Source organism: Bos javanicus, chromosome 1 (assembly GCF_032452875.1).
Source record: "Bos javanicus breed banteng chromosome 1, ARS-OSU_banteng_1.0, whole genome shotgun sequence".
Classification (NCBI taxonomy): Eukaryota; Metazoa; Chordata; class Mammalia; order Artiodactyla; family Bovidae; genus Bos; species Bos javanicus.
The window spans coordinates 46,556,072-46,579,254 of record NC_083868.1 but is presented as its reverse complement, the minus strand read 5'-3'; the positions used below and the strand labels follow the sequence as shown (position 1 = coordinate 46,579,254).

Sequence of the window (23,183 nt, the reverse complement as noted above, 5' to 3'; positions counted from 1 at the left end):
AGGCTTTTATTGAGTATCATTTGTATACTCAGCCCCCAAATCTTATATACTGTATACTTACAGTCCCAAAATTTTAGGCCACCTCCGTGTACCTAGGTTGCTTTATCTCTGGTTATGTCAAAGCGACTGCCTTTTACACAGTGACAAGAGGGACGCTAGGATCCCCTCAGGCTACTCAACAAATGCCGAGATTTGGGGTGCTCCTGCGATGACTAAGAGCTAGACTTTTTATGATGTTGTCATTTCCTCTTTTTACCACATCTCATTCTTTCCAGGGCATTTCCTTTATTTTCAGATACAGGGCAATTTGCCAGCCTATCTTCTGTGAGGGATGTAATCATTATACTATGCCAAGAATTAGAATGGGATTAGAATGAAGACTGCTTTCAAAACTCCCTTGCTCTGTCAGCATAATCCTAGTTTTGTGACTTTTGAGGGGACTTATATTTCTTTACATTTCATACTTTTCTGACCCAATCAGAAAATGACAGCTTTGTTCCCCCCAAATGAACTGCCTTTCTTTTTCCTTCTTCTCTTTCTTATTATTATCCCTTTTCTCTATTTCTCTTTCTCCTCTCATAAACAGTGGTTCTGTTGTCTAAAAGACTTTCACAAGTGGGTCTGTATAGCAAAGGTTTATTATTCTCATTAAGCCAAAACATACTGAGAGTCCACTAGACCGGCTACTTCAAAACATAGATACAGTAACTGGCTACAGTCTTAGAGTTATGCTCTCAGGGAGGGAGAAGTTGGAAAGTGTAAATGAATAAATAACCACTAAAATGGGAATAAGTTGAGGATGAGAAGTGCAAAGTCTTTGTGGAGTCAAAGGAGAGAGAACTTCCAAGTGTTTGGGTGATGAGGGAAAGTGTTTGGGTGATCATAATAGAAGCACGTGTGGTAGACAGAGTCTGGTTTGATGTCATTCCAGACCTAGGAGGAAAGGCAACCGAAGAGAAAAGTAAGGACAGGTTAGAGGCATGCAGACCATGTATAAAAAAACTGTGACATATAGGTCTGTGAAAATAACTTGGACCTTATGTTTTCCTATTTCATTTTCTGGAAAATAATGAAGCAGCAAAGGTTTCTGAGCAGGAGGGTGGCCTCATCTGAGGAAGCCCAAAGAAGGTCAACCTACCAGCAGTGGTGTGGGAGGAGCATGAGTCCCGATGTCCAGCAGGAGCCAGGGTCATGGAGGAGCCCCATCAATTGTTCAGACGAGTAACAATGTAGGTCTGAATGGAGGAAATACAACAGAAGGAAGGAAAGGGAAAAAAACAACACGTGATAAACACCTACTTGTCAGGAACCTCTTGAAGTACTTCTACAAGTGTCATTGCATTTAATGGAAATGAAAAGCAGGTATAAGAGAACCAGACTCAGGGAAAAGAATTAAATTACTATGTATTAAGAAGTAGAAAATGTGCAGCTCTTTTCAAATGCTCTCAACTGGCCATGGAGGCGATGTTATTTTCCCCATTTTATAAATAAGGATACCAAGATTCTAAGAGCTTAAGTAATTTGCTCAAGGCCAAAAAGGGATTAAGTAGTAAAACCATGACATGAACCCAGACTTATGTAATTCCAAAATAGATGCTCTCCCTACCTTCTGTACTACAAAACCTATGGGATCTTCAATACCCAATAATGTATTAGGCATGCAGGATGATAAATAAGAAAGAAAAAAGAAAGGAAGGAAGGGAGGGAAGGAGGATGGGAGAGGGAAGGAGAAGAGAGAGAAAGGAGTTTTGAAAGATCAGACATTAATAGTGGTGTCATTAGTTGCCATATAACACAGGGAGCACAGCCTGGCACTCGGTGATGACCGAGAGGGGTGGGATGGAGGGAGGGGAGAGAGGCTTAAGAGGGAAGGAGCATATATATATGTATGTATAATTATGACTGATTCATGTTGTTGTACATCAGAAACCAACACAACATTGTAAAACAATTTTCCATCAATTAAAAAATAAATTAATAAAATAGTGGTGTCATTAATAAAAACAAAATAAAGACAATCTGAGTTTGGAGTTTAATGAATATAAGTAAATAACTTTAGTTTTAAATATGCTGAGTTTGAAACCTGGCTGATTGAATAAGGGAATCCTAACAACAGTTTGAAATTGCTGATTTTGAAATCATCAGGAGAGAGAGATTTTGAGATGAAGGGAAAAGAGATTGAAGAGATCAGCATGCAAAGCACAGTGAGAGGATGAGGAGTTACCTGTGGAGAAGAGAATATCTTCATTATGGAGCAGAAGTAGGAAGAAAAAGCAGCTGGTGAAGGAGGCAAAAGAAAGGTTCTCAGAAAGTTTAAAGAACCAGCAGACCACAGTATCATAGAGGCCATAGGAGGGGAATGTTCCAAGAAGGGAAATTTCTGCAGAGAAGACAAGGAGAAAGAGGACTAAGAAATGCTTATTATGTTGCATATGAAAGATCAATCAGGTGACCTTCCAGAAGGCAGTTTCATAGAGGGCTAGAGGTGGAAACCATATTGCAAAGAGTTAAGAAGTGAATGCATGAGTAAGAAGTGAAAGCAGAATTCAAACTCTTTTAGAAGTTTGGTGGTGAGCAGAAGAAAGATAAGTAGTAGCTTGCTCAAGTAGCAGAGTCAGAGGAGGGTTATTTTAGGATAGGAAGGGCCCTCACCCTACTTTTAGGCAGAGGAATAAAGATTAAAGATGGAAGAAAGATGGTACCTAAAGGATGGAGCCAAACTGAGCGGAGGGGAGCAGTAACAAAATCAAAAGCAGTGTTCTGGGTAAGGAAAAGAACAAGATACCTCCTTCTGAAGTAGACAAAGGGAGCAGAGACTACCCTCCAGGAGATAATGAGAGATTTCATATGGAATGGCCTCATTCTCAATAAAACGTAAGACTGCTAAACAGGAAAAAAGACTCTCCCCCACAAGTTTGGAGTCCCACATTTTAAAAGAAAGAGAAATGTTTTCATGGGTCAGAAAATGGAAATTCAGTTTTGAAACGTTACCAGACTTCAACAATTTCTTCAGCCACTCTCTATAGCATTTATTCTATTTTTTCCAGAATCTAAACTGCCATTCTCCCAAAAGGGAATATATCTTCCTTGGACTGCCTGGTTGTAATTTGGACAATGAAGACAGCTTTTTTGGTTGTCAGAAATGAAGCAGTTCATACTCTCATCTGTGTTCTTTAGAGGAGAAGTTTGAAGATAAATTTACTTCAGTAAATCTGGGGAAAGCAAGTGCTGATATCAATGTTTATTTTCAAAGGCTATTAAGTACATGGTGATTTTGATTGGTCTACCTGTAATAAATGCCATCTCATAACAAAATGCTGTATCTTACAGAAACTTTAAAGTAAACTCAGTTACTAGAGCTATCTTCCTAGCTCTTTCCATTCTGCTGTTTAATCCCTAAGTGCTCACATTGATTGATCTGGTAATCCAAGTTGGGTGTATGATATACATGAATGTATCATTTAATCCTCATAATAACCTTATAGTATATTTTTATTATTATTCCCATTTTGCAAAAAAAGGCAACTGAGCATTAGGCTCAGTTAACTTCCTAACTTCTCTAAGTTCTCAGAGCTAATAACGGTAGAACCAGCTTCAGTCCTGGTCTGACTTAAGAGCCCATACATCTAAAATTAAATTGTACCACCTCACAACTCCTTTCGTTATCTACGACATCTTATTTCTGCCTCCCTCCTCATCACAAGAGTTTGTTATCACAAGAGTCCAGAATACTGTACCTCTTCAGACTATGTGGAAGTAAATTGAAATAAGTTAAATCAACTTTAAAATAATTAAGCTTATTTGTTTTTTATCACATTTGCTTTGTTTCCCCTGCACTTCCTATATTCACCACCCCTTTTCCCATATTGGTTTCAAGAGAATATCCAAGTGTGGGAATGTGAATACTATTGTGAAAATAACCCTGTAAAACAGCTTCTCTAACCAAGACTGTGCATAAGTCAAGTGTGTGGATACATAGAGGACACAGAGAGCCTTCTCATCATCAATGACCCGGAAAGATTTGAGCTGAGGTTTTCACTCTCTTAGAGCTGATCTTCACTTGTTCACTCAACAGCTTTATTGCTTAAGCTGGTTCCTGCCCTTTAGGAGTTCTCAGACAAGAGGAGAAGACATCAGGTATTTTATAATTGTAGAACAGCCTGGTAATGCCAGAAAAGAGTTGAGGAGGTTGGCTGAACAACAGTTTGACACTTTTTTTTTTATCATTAGTTATATGTATTTCAAGTTAACTTCCCAATACGGGCTCATTTCCTTTGTGCATCGACGTGAAGCCTCAAATGAAAACCGCATAGTGTCTTTCATTTCAAAATGAAACTCATGACACAGCTAAGCAGTGAGTCATCTTCAGAAACCATAAAATTTCAATCCCAGTATTTTAAAAACTGGCTGGGTCTTTTCTATCATTAAGCTTCATTGTATATTTCTCCACCAGAACTTCTTTATCACCCATTTTAATTTAGAAGATGGTTGTCAAAATAGTTCATCTTTGTGCCAGCAATAAAATCTGCAATTCCCCACACCAATAAAAGTGACTTTGAAACAGAAGAAATAAAGTGAGAGAACTATTTTCCTTACAAACCTAGATCATGGAGGAAATTAGAGATTTGATCTCATAATTTTCCCACAAAGACTACCCTCAATCCTAAACTTGTGCTATTATTTTCATTTCATTGGGTGCCCTTCAGAGGTTAACAAAAGGCTGTATCTTTTCACTTCAGAAACTGATCCCATGAAGACAAACAAGCAAACAGAACCAGCTAGTACCTCTTACAGTAAAAAGCAAAAAGAGCAGGCCCAGGTCAATAACACAGTTCTGTATGACTGAGGAAGCTTCCTAAACCCTGATGACATCACAGTTGCTTATCTATTTCCCATTCTCCTCTTGGGAAAAAAAAAAAAAAAGACTCAGCAATTTCTCAGGGTTAGAACACAGGTCACTGTGAGCCAACCACCAAGACAAAAGGAGAAAGAGATGAAAGTATATGTCAGTAATGCAGATCTCAACTTCTAGCTCATTTTCAAAAAGTATTCTTGTGTATCCCAGAGTATACCAAAGCTTACAAGTAACTGTGGATCATCTAGACCTCTGAACTCCTCTTCACCCCTATCGTCACTATCCCCGATGTGGTGTACATGCATTCCTACTTCAGCCCTGCCATGTAAGGTTATGTGAAGAATGCACAGATGATTGAGTGGATTTGCAAAACCCTCGCAGAGGCCAGTCCCAAGGCTACTGATCACAGGCAAAGCATGTAATGGTTTCCAATGTCTTTGACATGCACCAAGACAAGAAGTTTCATTCATTCAATGTCGTGCTCATTGGAAAAATCCTAATGAATCATCACCTATATTACAAACAGGGAAACTGTCAGCCTATATCCAACCTTGCAACTCTGTGTCATGGGGAGGTGACAATAAACTAGAAAGAAGTACTTGGATTTCACAACTCCTAATAGTTTGAGTTTGGTCAAAATCAAGGCCCTTCCTAAATACTTAGCAGCTAGAAAGACAGATACACAGAACCACTTCCATTGTGACACATCCTCCATTTTCAGCCTTTACCAATTTTAGTGCACACCCAGATCAGATCCTGGTCTTTCCTTCTCTCTTCACAACAGAGTCACATCTTGCTCCAGGGTTAGGTGGCTCAGCCCACAAAGTGAAAATCTCGTGTAATTCAAATTACCCTTGAGAAAGCCTTAAGTGCCCTACAGCATTCAATGTCCTCAGGAGGTGATATTATCAGTTCTCTAATGTTCCTCTGGGGCTTGTGATTAATTTTTCAATTCCTACATTGACCACATCAATATATCTTCACTATCCACTTACCAAGTTCCTTGAAAATCTGTTTTACATCTTTATTATTAGTCAATGAAACCCTTAAGATTATTCAGTACAATCTTTCCATGAATTCCTACCAAAGGCACTGACTATTAATATTTCAGGCTTGATTGAATCTGCTACCTGAGTAGAGAACCACACCACCACTCATCCCAACCTTTCAGTTCAGTTCAGTTCAGTTCAGTCCCTCAGTCATGTCTGACTCTTTGTGACCCCGTGAATCGTAGCACACCAGGCCTCCCTGTCCATCACCAACAACCAGAGTTCACTCAGACTCACGTCCATCGAGTCAGTGATGCCATCCAGCCATCTCATCCTCTGTTGTCCCCTACTCCTCCTGCCCCCAGTCCCTCCCAGCATCAGGGTCTTTTCCAATGAGTCAACTCTTCGTATGAGGTGGCCAAAGTACTGGAGTTTCAGCTTTAGTATCATTCCTTCCAAAGAACACCCAGGACTGATCTTCTTGAGCGTGGACTGGTTGGATCTCCTTGCAGTCCAAGGGACTCTCAAGAGTCTTCTCCAACACCACAGTTCAAAAGCATCAATTCTTCGGCGCTCAGCTTTCTGCCACCTTTTTGTCTCCCACCTCTATCCTGTCCTTTCTCTCCTTTCCTCTCTCCTTTTATCTCCACAAAGTTCAGCTCGGATAAATCAATTGTTCCTATCAGGAAAATCTACTATAATGAGGAAATGTTCTCAAGAAATATTTATAAACCCACTTGCCTGACTTTCTTCCACCAAACCTATTACTTTGTATTGCTCTCATATACTCATTCATTCATCCATTCCACAAATATTCACTATGCACCAGCTACATACCAAACATTATTCCAAGCACAGGGATTTCATCAGTGTTCACAACAGGCAAAGTCTCTGCTCTCAAGGAACTCACTTTCCAGTGGGGTAGACGGCAAGTAGGCATATCCCTAAGACACTATTATCAGGAAGGACTGAGTGCTAACTATGGGGGATCAGGTAGTCAAACAAGGCTTCTAAAAAAGTGGCATTTGAGCAAAGACCTAAGTAGACAAGGAAACAAGCCATGTGGATATCTGGGGGAAACATGTTAACAACAGAGAAAGCAGCAAGTGTACAGGCCTTGAAAATAGCATGGCACTGGGGTTTTCCAGAAACAACCAGGAAACTTCCAGGATGGGTGAAGCCAAAAGCTCAAAGAGAAGAGTGGCATGAGATAAGTTTTCAATTTGGCCAGAATCCAGGACTTTGGCCTTTATCTGTGGGTGTTATGCAAAACCCTAATCTGCAGATCTTTTTGTAAGGAGGTAGCATGACCTGGGGGCTTCCCTGGTAGCTCGGCTGGTAAAGAATCTGTCTGCAGTTCAGGAGATCCCAGTTCTATTCCTGGGTTGGGAAGATCCACTGGAGAAGGGATAGGCTATCTACTCCAGTATTCTTGGGCTTCCCTGGTGGCTCAGATGGTAAAGAACCCTCCTGAGATATTGGAGACATGGGTCGATCCCTGGGTTGGGACGATTCCCTGGAGAGGCGAACAGCTACCCACTCCAGTACTCTAGCCTGGAGAATTCCATTTGACAGAGGAGCCTGGCGGGGTACAGTCCATGGGGTCATGAAGAGTTGGACACAACTGAGTGACTAAGCACAGCACAGCATGACCTGAGGCGTTTTTCAGAAGGATTTCTCCATGTTCTGTGGAGAGTTGTAGTGAGGCGCCTGTAGAGAGAGAAAGACAGGAGCCTGGGAGGCTCCCCTAACCCCTTAGCACTGCCTAGTATCTCAAACTAGTGTTTCTCAGTATTTGCTTTTCCTGTCAGGAAAAGCAAGTGAGAAAAGATTTCTAGTTAAGTGGTTTCTGGTTTTTTACCAAACTGTGCAACTTTCACACAGCCCTTGTCTCCTGCTCTCTAGGTCTGACTCCCTGTCAAGTCTGCTTCGAACCTGCCATGAGAGCAAAGCTCCCTGGTGTACAGGCCCCTTCAGGGCCTTGGAAGCCACAGAGAGTCACTGAATACCACCCTCTTACTAATACAGGATTCTACCTTTTCACTGTCTTTTTTTACACAGATTCTGGCAGCTTTATCAAAAATCATAATAGCTTGAAACAAAAAAAAAGTGTTTCTACTAATAAAGCAATGTACATTTTAATACAGGTGGTAAATTCACTTCTGAAGCCCTTAATATGTGTACAATAGCTTTTAGTGCCATGAAAAAACTCCGTGAATGTAACAGATTGAGTTTTAAACCCGTAAGAAGTATTTAATTTTTTAACTTTACCTTAGACTTATTTAGAGGTGAATAGTAAGGTTTTCTAAATTAAAAATGAAAAGGGGTACCTGATTTAGTGCAAAATACAACGTAGAGAGCAAATTATTATCACTGAACTCTCCATTTCTCATTTATATACATATATGTGTATGTGTGGAGAAGGCAATGGCACCCCACTCCAGTACTGTTGCCCAGAAAATCCCATGGACGGAGGAGCCTGGTGGGCTGCAGTCCATGGGGTCGCTAAGAGTCAGACACGACTGAGCGACTTCACTTTCACTTTCCACTTTCATGCATTGGAGAAGGAAATGGCAACCCACTCCAGTGTTCTTGCCTGGAGAATCCCAGGGACGGAGAAGCCTGGTAGGCTGCAGTCCATGGGGTCGCACAGAGTCGGACACGACTGAAGCGACTTAGCAGCATGTGTATGTGTGTGTGTGTCTATATATATATATATATATAGACACACATATACATATAGGTACACATTTATGTAAATTTTATCACTTTTTCCTGGGATATTTGCATTTAAATCTTCTGGCAACCCAGCACTTAGCTCCTCTCACTGCCATCACACTCCCATTCTGATCACTGAGTGGCACTCAGATGCCTGAGTCTATCTATTGGCTGCTGGTGTCATGCCAAGGAAAGTAGACTCGATTTTTTAAGCCATGTGGGTCCACTGAATATTTCATAGAAGTAATATAATTTTTCAATATTTATTCCAACACTTGTTGTATACCAACCATGAAATAGGCACTGTGCTAGGCAATGCATGGACAATCACAAATAAGATGTAGCCTGTGTCCCTCCAGGATGGACTGTTGCTGAAGCTGAAGCTCCAATACTTGGGCCACCTGATGTGAAGAACTGACTCACTGGAAAAGACCTTGATACTGGGAAAGATTGAAGGCAGGAAGAAAAGGGGATAATAGAGGATGAGACGGTTGGATGACATCACTGACTCAATGGACATGAGTTTGAGTAAGCTCCAGGAATTGGTGATGGCCAGGGAAACATGGCATGCTGCAGTCCATGGGGTTGCAAAGAGTTGGATACAACTGAGCGACTGGACTCACTGATTGACTGACTGCACCCCTCCAGTATAACTGCCACATGGAAAGCAGCTGGTAGGGGGCCAAGGTTAAGGACAAAAAGTCAGCAGCAGCCTTCTGTAACAGTCTAAGAAGAAAATGGTGAAGCTGAAAGAAACCCAAGGGACATGTCAGAGATAGAGTCAACTGGATACTCTCAGCCTTTTCACTGTCCAGTTTTCTTATCAACTCTTAGTTAATAAACTCCAAGATTTTCCCTGTGTTTATAATACTTCCAAACTCTGTATGTGATCCAAGTTCAGAGAGCTGTACCAGAGTGCCTTCCTTTATTTGCTTATACATAAGTAGAATAAACATTGCCAATGAGTTTAGTCAAGGATTTGGGTATCTGGGTTTCATGGTAATAAAGAGGAAACTCATCCATAAAAAGTATGAAAAATAAAGGTCTACTTTACAAAGCAATGAGGATAAAATAAAAGTACTAAAGTCCTTATTAAATAGACCCCATCCATCACTCTCAATGAAGTATTACAATACTTTCCAGTACTTCAATGGAAAAAGAAAAGGCTAAAGTTTTGGCACCATCTGAAATCTGGCAGGTATAATGTTTAGCTAATCTATAAAGCTGTCTTTCCCCTGGGATGTCCTCAAAAGACCATGCAGACTGCCTCAGAGCCACATTTTAAAACAAATAGTCCATGTCAGAGGGAAGAAGCCTTGAAGTGCTATTTTGTTTGTTTTTCAGAATAAAATCAGGATTAGGCTAGAGACACCAAATTTCCTCAGATTATTGTTTGAGGCATTTAACCACAAGTAGAGGAAATCTACTTGTGACGAATGAGCCCTTTTGTTGTTGTTCAGTCACTCAGTTGTGTCCGACTCTTTGTGACCCCATGAACTGCAGCACGCCAGGCTTCCCTGTCCATTGATGGAGAGAAATAATCTCCTTCCAAGTGTATCAAGTGAAAAGCCTTGACACATTTTATGCCTTAAAATGGTTGATTCTGCTCAGTCTGGCAACTAATTTACAAAGATCTTAAGCCAAGCACCAAAGTGAAGGCAGTTGTTACTATGTACACATTTCTATATCCAACCATATAATCCTGATTTTCTGATCTTTGCAAATAAGTAACCGTGAATAAATAGAGACTTCCCTTGTGGCTCAGAAGGTAAAGCCTCTGCCTACACTGCGGGAGACCCGGGTTTGAGCCCTGGGTCGGGAAGGTCCTCTGGAGAAGGAAATGGCAACCCACTCCAATACTCTTGCCTGGAAAACCCCATAGACGGAAGAGCCCGGTAGGCTACAGTCCATGGGGTCACAAAGAGTCGGACACGACTGAGCGACTTCACTTCAATGATAGACTGAGAAAATTGAGCTCCCAACTGCCTGTTTGTTGGCATTATTGTTTCAGTTATCTATCAGCATAACAAACCACTCAGAAATATGTGCTTACTTGCTCATTTGTGTCCAACTCTTTGAGACCCCATGGACTATAGCCCACCAGGCTCTTCTGTCCATGGGGATTCTCCAAGGCAAGAATACTGGAGTGGGTTGCCATGCCCTACTCCAGAGGATCTTCCCAACCCAGGGGTTGAACCCATGTCTCTGGCATTGCAGGTGGGTTCTTTACCATCTGAGCCACTGGGGAAGCCCTGTGACTCTGAAGTATAGTGAGCTGCATAAAACAACAAACATACTATTATGTTGTCCCATTCTAGAGGTCAGGAACTTTAACAGAACACAGAGAGATGACTCATTTCTGCTCAGTTTTGGTTGGGGCCTCAGCTATGATGACTCCAAAGGCTGTGAGGTGACTCAAAAAGTATGGCTGGAATGGAGGGACAGGAAAATCCATTTTCAATATGGTTTCTTTAATCAAATGTCTGGCACTTGTCCCGGGATTGGTGAAGGACAAGCTCAGCTGGGACTGTCAACCAGAGGACCTACATGTGTCCTCTCAAGCTTGGCGGTCTCAGGGCAATCTGAATTATGACATGAGGGCTCAGGGCTCAAAGGACAAGCATTCCAATGAGCAAGGAGGAAGCTGTATGGCCTTTTTGGTCAAGCCTCAGAGGTCAGCTAGCATCACTCCATGTGGTCAAAGCCAGCCAGATTCTAGCAAAAGAGACACAGACCCCACCTCCTGCTGGGAGGAATGTCAAAAGACTGCAACCTTGTTAAACTGTCCCCGTTACCTTCCACATAAGATGTCACTATCAACAGAGAGGCAGATTGTATTTAGGAGCACAGGGGGGAGTGGGGAATAGGGAAAGGAACCCATAGGTATATATGAGCTAAATGAGAGGACAGTCCTTACCAGTGTAATCTTCTCACTGGAGCACTTCCAGGAAAACTCCAGATCTAATTTCCACATAGTAGCTTTGTTACTTGGAACTAAGCTTCTTACTGTGCATTCTTCAAGATCTTCCTTAGGGCTCCATGGCCCTTTGGAGTAACAATTCTTCATATGTGACTCCATTGTCAACACCACGGGGCTACCATGATTCAGTCCTTACACATCACCACAGAAATAAGGAACCAGAAAATCACCAGAGCTGAATAGTCATCCCTGTGTTGAATGCATGGGGCAATTTTACCCCTGTCCTGTATACCTATTCTGACTCCTCTGGGTGGGGAAGAATGACTGGGGGAGAGGAAGACAAATAAGGACTCCTGTTACCATTCACCCCCAAAGTCATCTTCCAGCTGTTCAGTGTCAGACCTGGTGGGACCAGGGAGCAGCAGGGGAAGGGAGAAGGAGGTAAGCAGTGTACAGGGCTAGGAATGGATCAGCAAACTATATAGATTAATTATGTAATTATGCAACTATATTAATATCAAATGAAATAAACTCTAAGGCATAAAACCCCACTTAGAGATAGAGTGTCACTTCATAATGACAAAAGGTACATTTCATGTAACAAAAAAAAATGTTTATGCAACTTTTGACACAGCCTCAGAATACTTAAGGAAAAGATATCAGAAAAAAAATAGAAATATGCAATATCATACAGTGATAGTGTAATAAATATTTCTATATCTGATAGACCAAGAATATAAAAAAAAACAGAGAAAACTATGATTCTAAAAGACACATGCACCCCTATGTTCCTAGAGCACCATCTACAATAGCCAAGACATGGAAACAAGTTGAATGTCCATCCACAGATAAATGGATAGAGAAGATCTGGTGTGTGTGTGTGTGTGTGTGTGTGTGTGTACATACATAAAATAAAATATTACTCAGCTATTAAAAATAATGAAATGATGCCATTTGCAACAACATGGATGAACCTAGAGATTGTTATACTAAGCAAAGTCAGAAAGAGAAAGACCAATACTAGATGATGTCACTTATAACACAAATGAACATATCTGCAAGACAGAAACAGACTCAGAGACATAGAGAATATATACTTGTGGTTGCCAAGGAGGAGAGGGAGGGAAGGAAGGATTGGGAGTTTGAGATTAGGAGATGTCAGCTATTATATATAGGATGGATAAACAACAAGGACCTACTGTGTAGCACAGGGAACTATATTCAATATCTATAATAAGTCATAATGGAAAAGAATATGAAAAAGAATAAATATATATATATATATATATATATATATATATATATATATATATGTATCATTAGAAAAGACCCTGGTGCTGGGAAAGATTGAAGGCAGGAGGAGAAGGGGACAACAGAGGATGAGATGGTCAGACGACATCACCGACTCAGTGGGACATGAGTTTGAGTAAGACCCAGGAGATGATGAAGGACAGGGAAGCCTGCCATGCTGCCATCCATGGGGTCACAAAGTCAGACACGACTGAGCGACTGAACAACAACAACGACATATATGTATAGCTGAGTTCCTTTGCTGTACAGAAGAAATTAACACATTGTAAATCACCTATAATTCAATAAAAATTTTAAAAAGGAAAAAAGAATATTAAAAAATCAGCAAGAACATATAAGGTATTTAATTACATAATTATAAAATTTAAAAGCATAATTAAGATTTAAAATATATACATAGTAGAACAATTAGCCCCAACTACAGAATATACTTCCCTTTCAAGAACACTTGAAACACAAAGATTGACCCACAATGATCCTTAAATCGAATTTCAAAAACAAACCAAAATATTGGTTTCATTCAAAGCATCGTCTCTGACCACACCACAATGTTATTAAACTTGACATCACTAGTAGAAAGATATCCAGGAAATGTTCATGTTTAAATTCAATAAACTTCTAAACAGCTCTTGAATCAAAAAGCAAATTAAGTTGGAAAATAGAAAAAATTATAACTGAATAACAATAAAAGCACCACAAACAAAACTTGGGGCAAGACATCTAAAGCAGAAACTCGATAGAAATTGGTATTTTAAAAGCCTGTATTAGAAAAGAAGAAAGTTATGAAAATTAAAGTTCTAAGTATCAACCTGGGTAGAGGAACGGAACAGACGTTTTTCCAAAGAAGACATACAAAAGGCCAACAGGCACGTGAAAAGATGTTCAACATTACTAACCATCAGGGAAATGAAAAACCAACACAAGATATCATCTCACACCTGTGTTGGCTCCTAAACTGGCCCCTATACACAGAGAGCAAAGAGAGCCTTAAGAAGGAAGCAGACCACTTGAGATTGGAAAGTGGCAGGTGTAGTAAACAAAGGAACTTACACATGAGGCTAGTTGTGGGCGGCTGCAGGACGAGTAGATCTCGCACCCACCAGACAGCATCTTACGGTTTATACACAGGCCTTACCTGGGTTCAGTCATGTATACTGTCCAAACGTGTCTCAACCACACCTTGCTTTCTCAAGCCCGCATTCCCCAAGGCTGTGGGAACAGTGGGTGGAGGATACATTCCAAGGACCTGGAGGTGGGAAGGAGCCCCCGATTGCCCGAGTCAGCTCTTGGGTCAACTGGTGGCCACATCCTCTCCATGACCTCCTCCAAAAACCTGTCAGAGTAGCTGTCACCAAGATGACAAGAGATGCGTTGGCGAGAATGTGAAAAAAGAGAACTCCTGTGCACTGTGGGTGCAATGTAAATCGATTTGGCCACTACAGAAAACAGTGTGGAGGTTGCTAAAAACTTTTTAAATAATATAATCCAGGAATCCCACTCCTCAGTATATATCCAAAGAAAATGAAAACAGAATATGGAAAAGATACCTGCACCCTCATGTTTATTGCAGTATTATTCATAACAGCCAAGATATGGGAACAACTTAAGTGTCTGTCAGTGGATAAATGGATGAAGACACTGTGGTGGACATATGTATACAATAGAACATTATTCATCCATGAAAAAAAAAGAAATCCTGCCACTTGCAGCAACGTGGATGAAGCTTACTGACATTATGCTAAGTGAGATAAGCTAGACAGAGAAAGACCAATATTGCATATCACTTATATGCAGAATCTTGAAAAATCAAAGTCATAGAAATGGATGTCAAAATGATGGTTAGGAGGCAGTGGGAGATGGAAGGATTGAGAAGATGTTGAAGATACAAACTTGCAACTAGATGATGAATAAATTCTGCAGATCTGATGCACAGCATGGTGATTATAGTCAACAATACTGTTTTATGGGGCTTCACAGGTGGTGCTAGTGGTAAAGAGCCCACCTGCCAATGCAGGAGACATAGGAGATGAAGGTTCAATCCCTGGATCAGGAAGATCCCCAGAGGAGGGCATGGCAACCCACTCCAATATTCTTGCCTGGAGAATCCCATGGACAGAGGAGCCTAGCATGCTACAGTCCATAGGGTCACACAGAGTCATACAAGACTAAAGCAACTTAGCATGCACACATAGCAGGCACACATACAAAATGGCTAAAAGATCAAGTTTTAAAAGTTCTCATCACAAAAAAGAAATGGTAATTATGTGACATGATAGAAGTGTTATAAAGCTACAGTGGGAATCATATTGCAATATATAAGTGTATCAAATAAATACATTATATACCTTAAACTTACACAATGTTATATATCAATTACATCCCCAGGAGGAAATTTTAAAGGAAAATACCTTCAAAACCTTTGGTGAAATAGAAAAATCTCAGAAATATATCAACTTACAAAATCTGATTAAAGAACTGGGAAAATTTAATTATCATTAAAGATATTGACTCACACTACTATATATAAGAGATAACTAATAAGAATCTGCTGTATAGCACAGGACTCTATTTGGTGCTCTGTAACTCAGCATTGGCCACAGGACTGGAAAAGGTCAGTTTTCATTCCAATCACAAAGAAAGACAATGCCAAAGAATGTTCAAACTACCATACAATTGCTTTCATCTCCTACGCTAGCAAAGTAATGCTCAAAATTCTCCAAGCCAGGCTTCAAACAGTACATTATCCAAGAACTTCCAGATGTTCAAGCTGGATTTAGAAAAGGCAGAAGAACCAGAGATCAGATTGTCAACACCTGCAGGATCATCAAAAAAGCAAGAGAGTTCCAGAAAAACATCTGCTTTATTGACTATGCCAAAGCCTTTGACTGTGTGGATCACAATAAACTGTGGAAAATTCTGAAAAAGATGGGAATACCAGACCACCTGACCTGTCTCTTGAGAAACCTGTATGCAGGTCAGGAAGCAACAGTTAGAACTGGACATAGAACAACAGACTGGTTCCAAATAGGGAAAGGAGTATGTCAAGGCTGTATATTGTCACCCTGCTTATTTAACTTATATGCAGAGTACATCATGAGAAATGCCAGGCTGGATGAAGCCCAAGATGGAATCAAGATTGTCATGAAAAATATCAATAACCTCAGATATGACACCACTCTTATGGCAGAAAGAGAAGAAGAACTAAAGAGCCTCCTGATGAAAGTGAAAGAGGAAAATTAAAAAGCTGGCTTAAAATTCAACATTCAAAAACTAAGATCATGGCATCCGGTCCATCACTTCATGGCAAATAGGTGGGGAAACAATGGAAACAGTGACAGACTTTATTTTGAGGGGCTCCAAAATCATTGCAGATGATGACTGTAGCCATGAAATTAAAAGACACTTACTCCTTGGAAGAAAAGCTATGACCAACCTAGATAGCATATTAAAAAACAGAGATATTACTTTGCCTACAAAGATCCATCTAGTCAAAGCTATGGTTTTTCCGGTAGTCATGTACAGATGTGAGAGTTGAACTATAAAGAAAGCTGAGCGCTGAAGAATTGATGCTTTTGAACTGTGGTGTTGGAGAAGACTCCTGAGAATCCCTTGGACGGTAAGGTGATCAAACCAGTCCATCCTAAAGGAGATCAGTCCTGAATGTTCATTGGAAGGACTGATGTTGAAGCTGAAACTCCAGTACTTTGGCCACCTGATGCAAAGAGCTGACTCATTTGAAAAGACCCTGATGCTGGGAAAGATTGAAAGCAGGAAGAGAAAGGGACGACAGAGGATGAGATGGTTAGATGGCATCACCGACTCAATGGACCTGAGTTTGAGCAAGCTCCAGGAGTCAGTGATGGACAGGGAAGCCTGGCATGCTGCAGTCCATAGAGTCTCAAAGAGTTGAACACTACTGAGTGACTGAACTGAATGATCTATACAGGAATAGAGTTTGGAACATGGTGGATGTATGTATATGTATATGTGTGGCAATTCACTCTGCTGTACAGCAGAAAACACAAATGTAAATCAGGTGAACACCAATAAAAAATCAATTTTTAAAAAAGATACTGAATCAGAACTTAAGTCACTTATGTTGGCTTCTATGACATATTTTTCTTCATATACGGCAGGAATATTTGACTATTGAATGCATAAAAATTTGTGCTTAAATATAATTGAATTCTAATTTAACACAAACTATTCCAGAATACAAGAGAGAAAAAATACTAAGCTCTGTTTATGAGCACAACCTTGATTACAAAAGCCAACAAAGGCAACACCCACAAAAGAAAATTACAGGCCCGTCTCAGTCATGAACATATATGGCAAAAAGCAAGCAAAATAAAAGCTAGCCAAGTTGCCCCAAGGATGTTCCAATGTGCTAGAAAGTTAAATGCCTTGACCTGACTGGTGAGTTCCTGGGTTTTTTAAAACATTATCCTTTAAATGGAACAAACACATATTTGCTTAAGTACATTTTGTACACTCTTCTGTTTATTGGCTCAGTTGAGTTCAGTCGCTCAGTCGTGTCCGACTCTTTAAGACCCATGAATTGCAGCACGCCAGGCCTCCCTGTCCATCTTCAACTCCCGGAGTTCACTCAAACTCACTTTCATCGAGTTGGTGATGCCATCCAGCCATCTCATCCTCTGTCGTCCCCTTCTCCTCCTACCCCCAATCCCTCCTAGCATCAGAGTCTTTTCCAATGAGTCAACTCTTCGCATGAGGTGGCCAAAGTACTGGAGTTTCAGCTTTAGCATCATTCCTTCCAAAGAAATCCCAGGGCTGATCTCCTTCAGAATGGACTGGTTGTATCTCCTTGCAGTCCAAGGGACTCTCAAGAGTCTTCTCCAACACCACAGTTCGAAAGCATCAATTCTTCGGGGCTCAGCTTTCTTCACAGTCCAACTCTCACATCCATATATGACTACTGGAAAAACCATAGCCTTGACTAGACGAACCTTTGTTGGCAAAGTAATGTCTCTGCTTTTGAATATGCTATCTAGGTTGGTCATAACTTTCCTTCCAAGGAGTAAGCATCTTTTAATTTCATGGCTGCAATCACCATCTGCAGTGATTTTGGAGCCCAGAAAAATAAAGTCTGACACTGTTTCCACTGTTTCCCCATCTAGTTCCCATGAAGTGATGGGACCAGATGCTATATTTCATTATAAAAACAAAAACAATCGCTGGGAGCACCTGACACACTGCCTCTTTCCCATTGAACTCGCCTGTTGCTTATCTGAACCTCTCAAAATTCTGTTCTTGGTGCCACAAAAAGTGTGACTCACATGAGAACTTGTTAAATATGAAAATTCTGAGTCTCTCACTGAACTAGAATATCTGGAGGTAGGACTCATGAATTTGTGTTTTAATAAGCCCTCCAAGTTATTTGGAGGCTCACTCAAGTGTGAGAACAGTTTTTAGTAGCAGCAAGTAACAGAGAACAGCAGCAAGTAACAGAGGGGTTACAAACAAGACATAGGACTTAAACCTAAGGAAATTTGAGCCAGAGGCAATTTGGTGTTCAAAATACACCCACTGCCTTACCTGGGCACATTGCACCACATTGGGTTTTCCTTTGAGGGACTAGCCTCACCTGGACCAGTCTCATTTCACAGTAAAAATGACGATCATTTTCCAGTGACTCATACCCGAACATCTGTGTCAATTAAATAGCCATGGGTCTTTAATTGTATTACAGGATTCCTTTTCTGCACTGGTCACCATGTAAGCCTCCCAGAGTAAACTTGCTGCTCTCGCTCGGGGTGAAGGGGAAGTGTGTTCATCCTGAATTATCCAGGGACAAAGACTCTCCTTAATTCATAGACTAATCATGCATTTGTGGGAATATTCAAGTCTTCCTTCTTCCTGCTTCCTCTCTCTTGTCCTCTCTGCTGTTTCCCAGTATCTTTGCATACACAGGAGAAATGGTTGAAGGTGCTTTCAAATAAGATTCTCGGGATATCAACAAAAGATTCACTAGGAATAGACACAAGAACAACTGGCCAAAATAATACACATCTTAATCATGGATTGTGCATGCTCACTCAGTTGTGCCAGATCCTTTGCAAGTCCATGGACTGTAGCCCACCAGGCTCCATGGGATTCTCCAGGCAAGAATACTGGAGCAGGTTGCCATTTCCTTCTCCAAGGGATCTCCCTGACCCAGGGATCAAACCTGCATCTCTGGCATCTCCTGCATTGGCAGGTGGATTCTTTACTGATAAACCACCTGGGGAGCCCTAGTTATAGATTAAAATGTATATTATATATATATATATATGCATTTATATATTTGCATATGTGTGTGTGTTAGTTGCTTAGCTGTGTCTGACTCTTTGCAACCCTATGGGCTGTATGTAGCTCATCAGGCTACTCTGTCCATGGGGTTCTCCAGGCAAGAATACTAGAATAGATTGATATGCCCTCCTCCAAGAGATCTTCCCAACCCAGGGATCAAATCCAGGTCTCCCACATTGCAGGCAAATTCTTTACCATCTGAGCCACCAGGGAAGCCCAATAGATGTATGCAAAATAAACCTCAAGAAAGTTAAATAGCTATCAGTGGTAAAATTAGAATAAAATTTATTCTAACAATTCTAGACATTAATGCCTGTTGTCTCTATACCCGATGCCTAGCTCTCCCTTCATTCATTCTGAAGAGTCTTTTGCAATCTCTAATATTATATCTCCTGTTTCTTATTTCCTATGTCTTTCTCTTTCTTAGTTTACTCTCTCATTTTAATAGACCATATCTCTGAGAAAAAGCTCATAGGAGATTAAATTTTTCAGAGCATGAGTCCGAAAAATCTGAATGATTTTATTCCATCCTCACATTTGTTTATGAATTTCACTGAGTGTAGAATTCTAGGAATCACTTTTCCTCAAAAATTTGGAGGCAATGTTTCATTATATTCTAGCCTCTGTTGTTGCTATCAACAATTCCTTGGTAATCTGATTTTTATCTTTTGTGTGTGACTTTTTTCTGGAAATTTGTAGAACTTGAGAAAGTAAAAAATTATATATCATGGAGTGAGTCTTTTTTAATTATTTTTAACTCTGCTGGGAAATCTATGGATCCTTTCAACCTGGAAACGCTAACGTTTATTTCTAGAAATAGTAGTCCAACTGGATCGACAAGTACAGTGAAGCTTGTAGTAGTCCTCAACCACAGGCTCAGTTCTTTCAGGGCCATACTCTTAAATGTGATAGGCAAGCAAGGTCAGAGATAAACGTGGTAAGACTTTGCCATGAAACACAGAGGTCAAAAAAACACAGAGGAAAAAGCAATGTTGAGGAAATTTTTCTCTATTTGAGTAATGATTTCCTCCTTTCTCTTTTCCCTCTTTCCTTTTTCTCCCTTTGAACATTAAAGGTATTGAGCCTTTAAATTTAATTTAATTTTTTAAATTAAAAAATTTAATTTTTTTTTTATTTTCCATATCTTTTTTTGTTTCTTCAAATTTCTTAGAGATTTCCATTGTTCTGTTGAGCTTTTCATTTCTGTTATCATATTTTCCATTTCTAACTGTCCTTTTTTAAAAATAACCTGTTCTAAAAAAAAAATAAAATAACCTGTTCTTATTTCATGACTGCTAACCTTTTACAGCTAAGAGAAAACTAATGGTGACTTTTAAAGTAGTCTTCCCTCTGAATTTAATCACCATTTTAAAAAATCACAGAAAAAACAAAACAATTAACTGATATAATCTCTTTGAAAAATTGGTGATGTCTACCAGAAATGAAATAGGCACTCCCCTGCTGGTCCAATGGTTAAGAATCCAGCTTGTAATGCAGGGGACACAGGTTCAATCCCTGGTTGCGAAACTAAGATCCCACATGCTGTGGAGCAACTAAGCCCACACCATGCAACAAAACAACCCCTCATGACGCAACAAAGATCCTGTGTGCTACAACTAAGACCCAGTGCAACCAAATAAATAAAAGAAGAACTGATGTACTCCAAATCGGAAATGTTGCATTTCTAATATACTAATACATCCAATAGAAATATGTACATATGTTCACCAAAAATTATGTGCAAAAATATCTGTAGCAGCACTATTCATATTAGCCTAAAACAGGAATCAACTCTAATGCCCATCAACAGTGAACTATATGACAAATTTTGGTATATTTGTGGAACAAACACAATACACACAATGGAATACTATAAAATGAAAATGAGTAAATTATTGCTATCTTCAAGAACACAAATATGATATTGAGTGAAAGAAGCAAACACTAAATAGTATCTCTTATAAAATATTACTTCTATCAAGTTCAAACTATTCTGTGGTGATAGAAGTCATAACAGCACCCACCTCTAAAGGAGAGGATCATGACTGGAAGGAAGTGGGAGGCACGTTTCTGGTGAACTGGTAATTTCTTGATCTGAGAGATGGTTCTGAATGCTCCTCTGCATAAATTAATTACACACATAAACTAATTACACACTTATGATTTGGCCATTCCTTTATACTTCAATTTTTAAAGTTCCTTTAAAAAAAATTTTCTGTTACCAAAAACAAAGTCAATTCACTAAATAGGTTCATTTTTTACTGAACTCAGATTTGGGTAGATTTTTAGCCTCAAATGCCAGCTTCACCACTTAATAGAATGTGACTTTGGTTAAAGCATTATTTAAATTCCTCTATAAAATTAAGATTCAGCCATTCATCCATCCAATAAAAATGTACTGTGTGCCTACTATTATAGGCACTTGGGATGCAGCAATGAGCAACATATCCAAATCCTCACCCTCATAGAGCCAATATTCTGATGAAGAGGAGGGAAAAAAATGCTTGCTCTACCTACCTCCCAGAATTTCTGTGACTCTCAAAAGAGATCATGGTAAGAACTTGCTACTCAAAATACATTTTATGGACCAGCAATATTAGCACCACCTGCAAATTTGTTAGAAGGACAAATTCAGGCCCCACCCTGGACCTGCTAGGAATCAATATCCTCATTTTAGCAAAATCTTCAAGTAATTTATATGCACATTAAAGTCTGAGAAGCACTGCTATAGTACTTTGTGAATCATAAAATGTTGTTAAATGTAGCCTATTATTATTAGTCACGCCTACCAGGAAATTGCCATAGCTCTGCTTTGTTGATGCATTCCTATTCCAGCAAATAAGGAATAGGAGGGTGAGAAAGTACACATTTACTCCCATCTTAAAAGCTTCTCAACTGACGGGTTGTGTTGTTTTGGAGTGTTCTCTTTCTCTTTGGTCTTTAAGCCAGATTCAGTTCTCCAGGTCAATAGACCACTGCATCAAAATCTCCATTGATGAAAATGGTATTGATAAACTTCATTAATCGGTTTATCAACTGATTCAACACCATTTACTGGTCATTCAACACTGAGTCCAGGAAGAGCGCTTTGATAAAGTAATAAAATGCTGCACAACGAAGACTTCAAATCTGCGGAGTTTTATTGGCATGTTGGTGTGTCCCAGGCTCATTCTGTGTCTTTCATCTCCTGACTGGGAGAGCTAGCAAAACTCTTCCTGCAGGCTGTTTGGTGGATCTCTTACTAGACTCGTTCCAACACTGGTTTTGTGGAAATGAGAACCCAGGAAGCAGCTCATCGTCTGGTTGGAGAAGATGTTGTTCTGGGAATAAGGACTAATCAGGCTTTAAATGACTGTCTTGTTAGAGAAAAAAAAATATTGAATACTTTGTCAAGTAGTTCCTATACTAATGTTACTCAAAATTTAATGTGCATACAAATCACCCAGGAATCATATTATACAGTTGGGATTCACTAGGTCTGGGGTAAAGCTGAAAATTCTTCATTTCTAATATGCTCCCAACTGATGCTGATGCTATGGGCTCCCAGACCACACTGTAACAAGATCCTATGCTACAAAAACTCAAAAGAAATCAAACAGTAATTTTGAACAACTAGTCTCCTCCAACATACACAACAGGATCTTCTGATAAAAGCCAGTGCCCAGCAAACCAAAGTAAGTCAGTTGACTTATTGGTTCTTTATGAATTTAAAAGTTAAAAGCTTCATATTATAATGATAAATACATTAATACCCATTTATATAGAAACTGGCATAAGTATATAAAAATGTTAAAATTTTTCTTGTTCCTACTTTCTAAATTTTCTAGAATAAACATAGTTTAATTTTATAATATGAAAACAATAAATGTTAGTTTTTAAAATGTATGTTTTTAAAACATACTTAGAGAACAGACTTAGAGAACAAACCTATCATTACTAGGGGAAAGGTATGGGGAGGGATAAATAGGAAGTTTGGGATTGACATGTACACAGCACTATATTTAAAATAGATAACCAAAAAGGACCTACTGTCTATAGCGCTGGGAATGCTGCTCTGTACTCTGTAATAACCTAAATGGGA

The 23,183-nt window shown here is 39.7% G+C and overlaps 1 long non-coding RNA gene across 1 annotated transcript in view; it reads right to left on the bottom strand.

Moving 5' to 3' along the window:
* The window catches only part of LOC133227860 (uncharacterized), an 88,057-nt gene extending 65,342 nt beyond the window's left edge, over positions 1–22,715 (bottom strand). The window contains exons 1-2 of the long non-coding RNA XR_009729982.1: positions 21,127–22,715; positions 1,139–1,235 (exon numbers count right to left, since the gene is read on the bottom strand). This is a non-coding gene — a long non-coding RNA (uncharacterized LOC133227860). The remainder of the gene's footprint in view (positions 1–1,138; positions 1,236–21,126) is intronic.
* Positions 22,716–23,183: the final 468 nt, after the last annotated feature.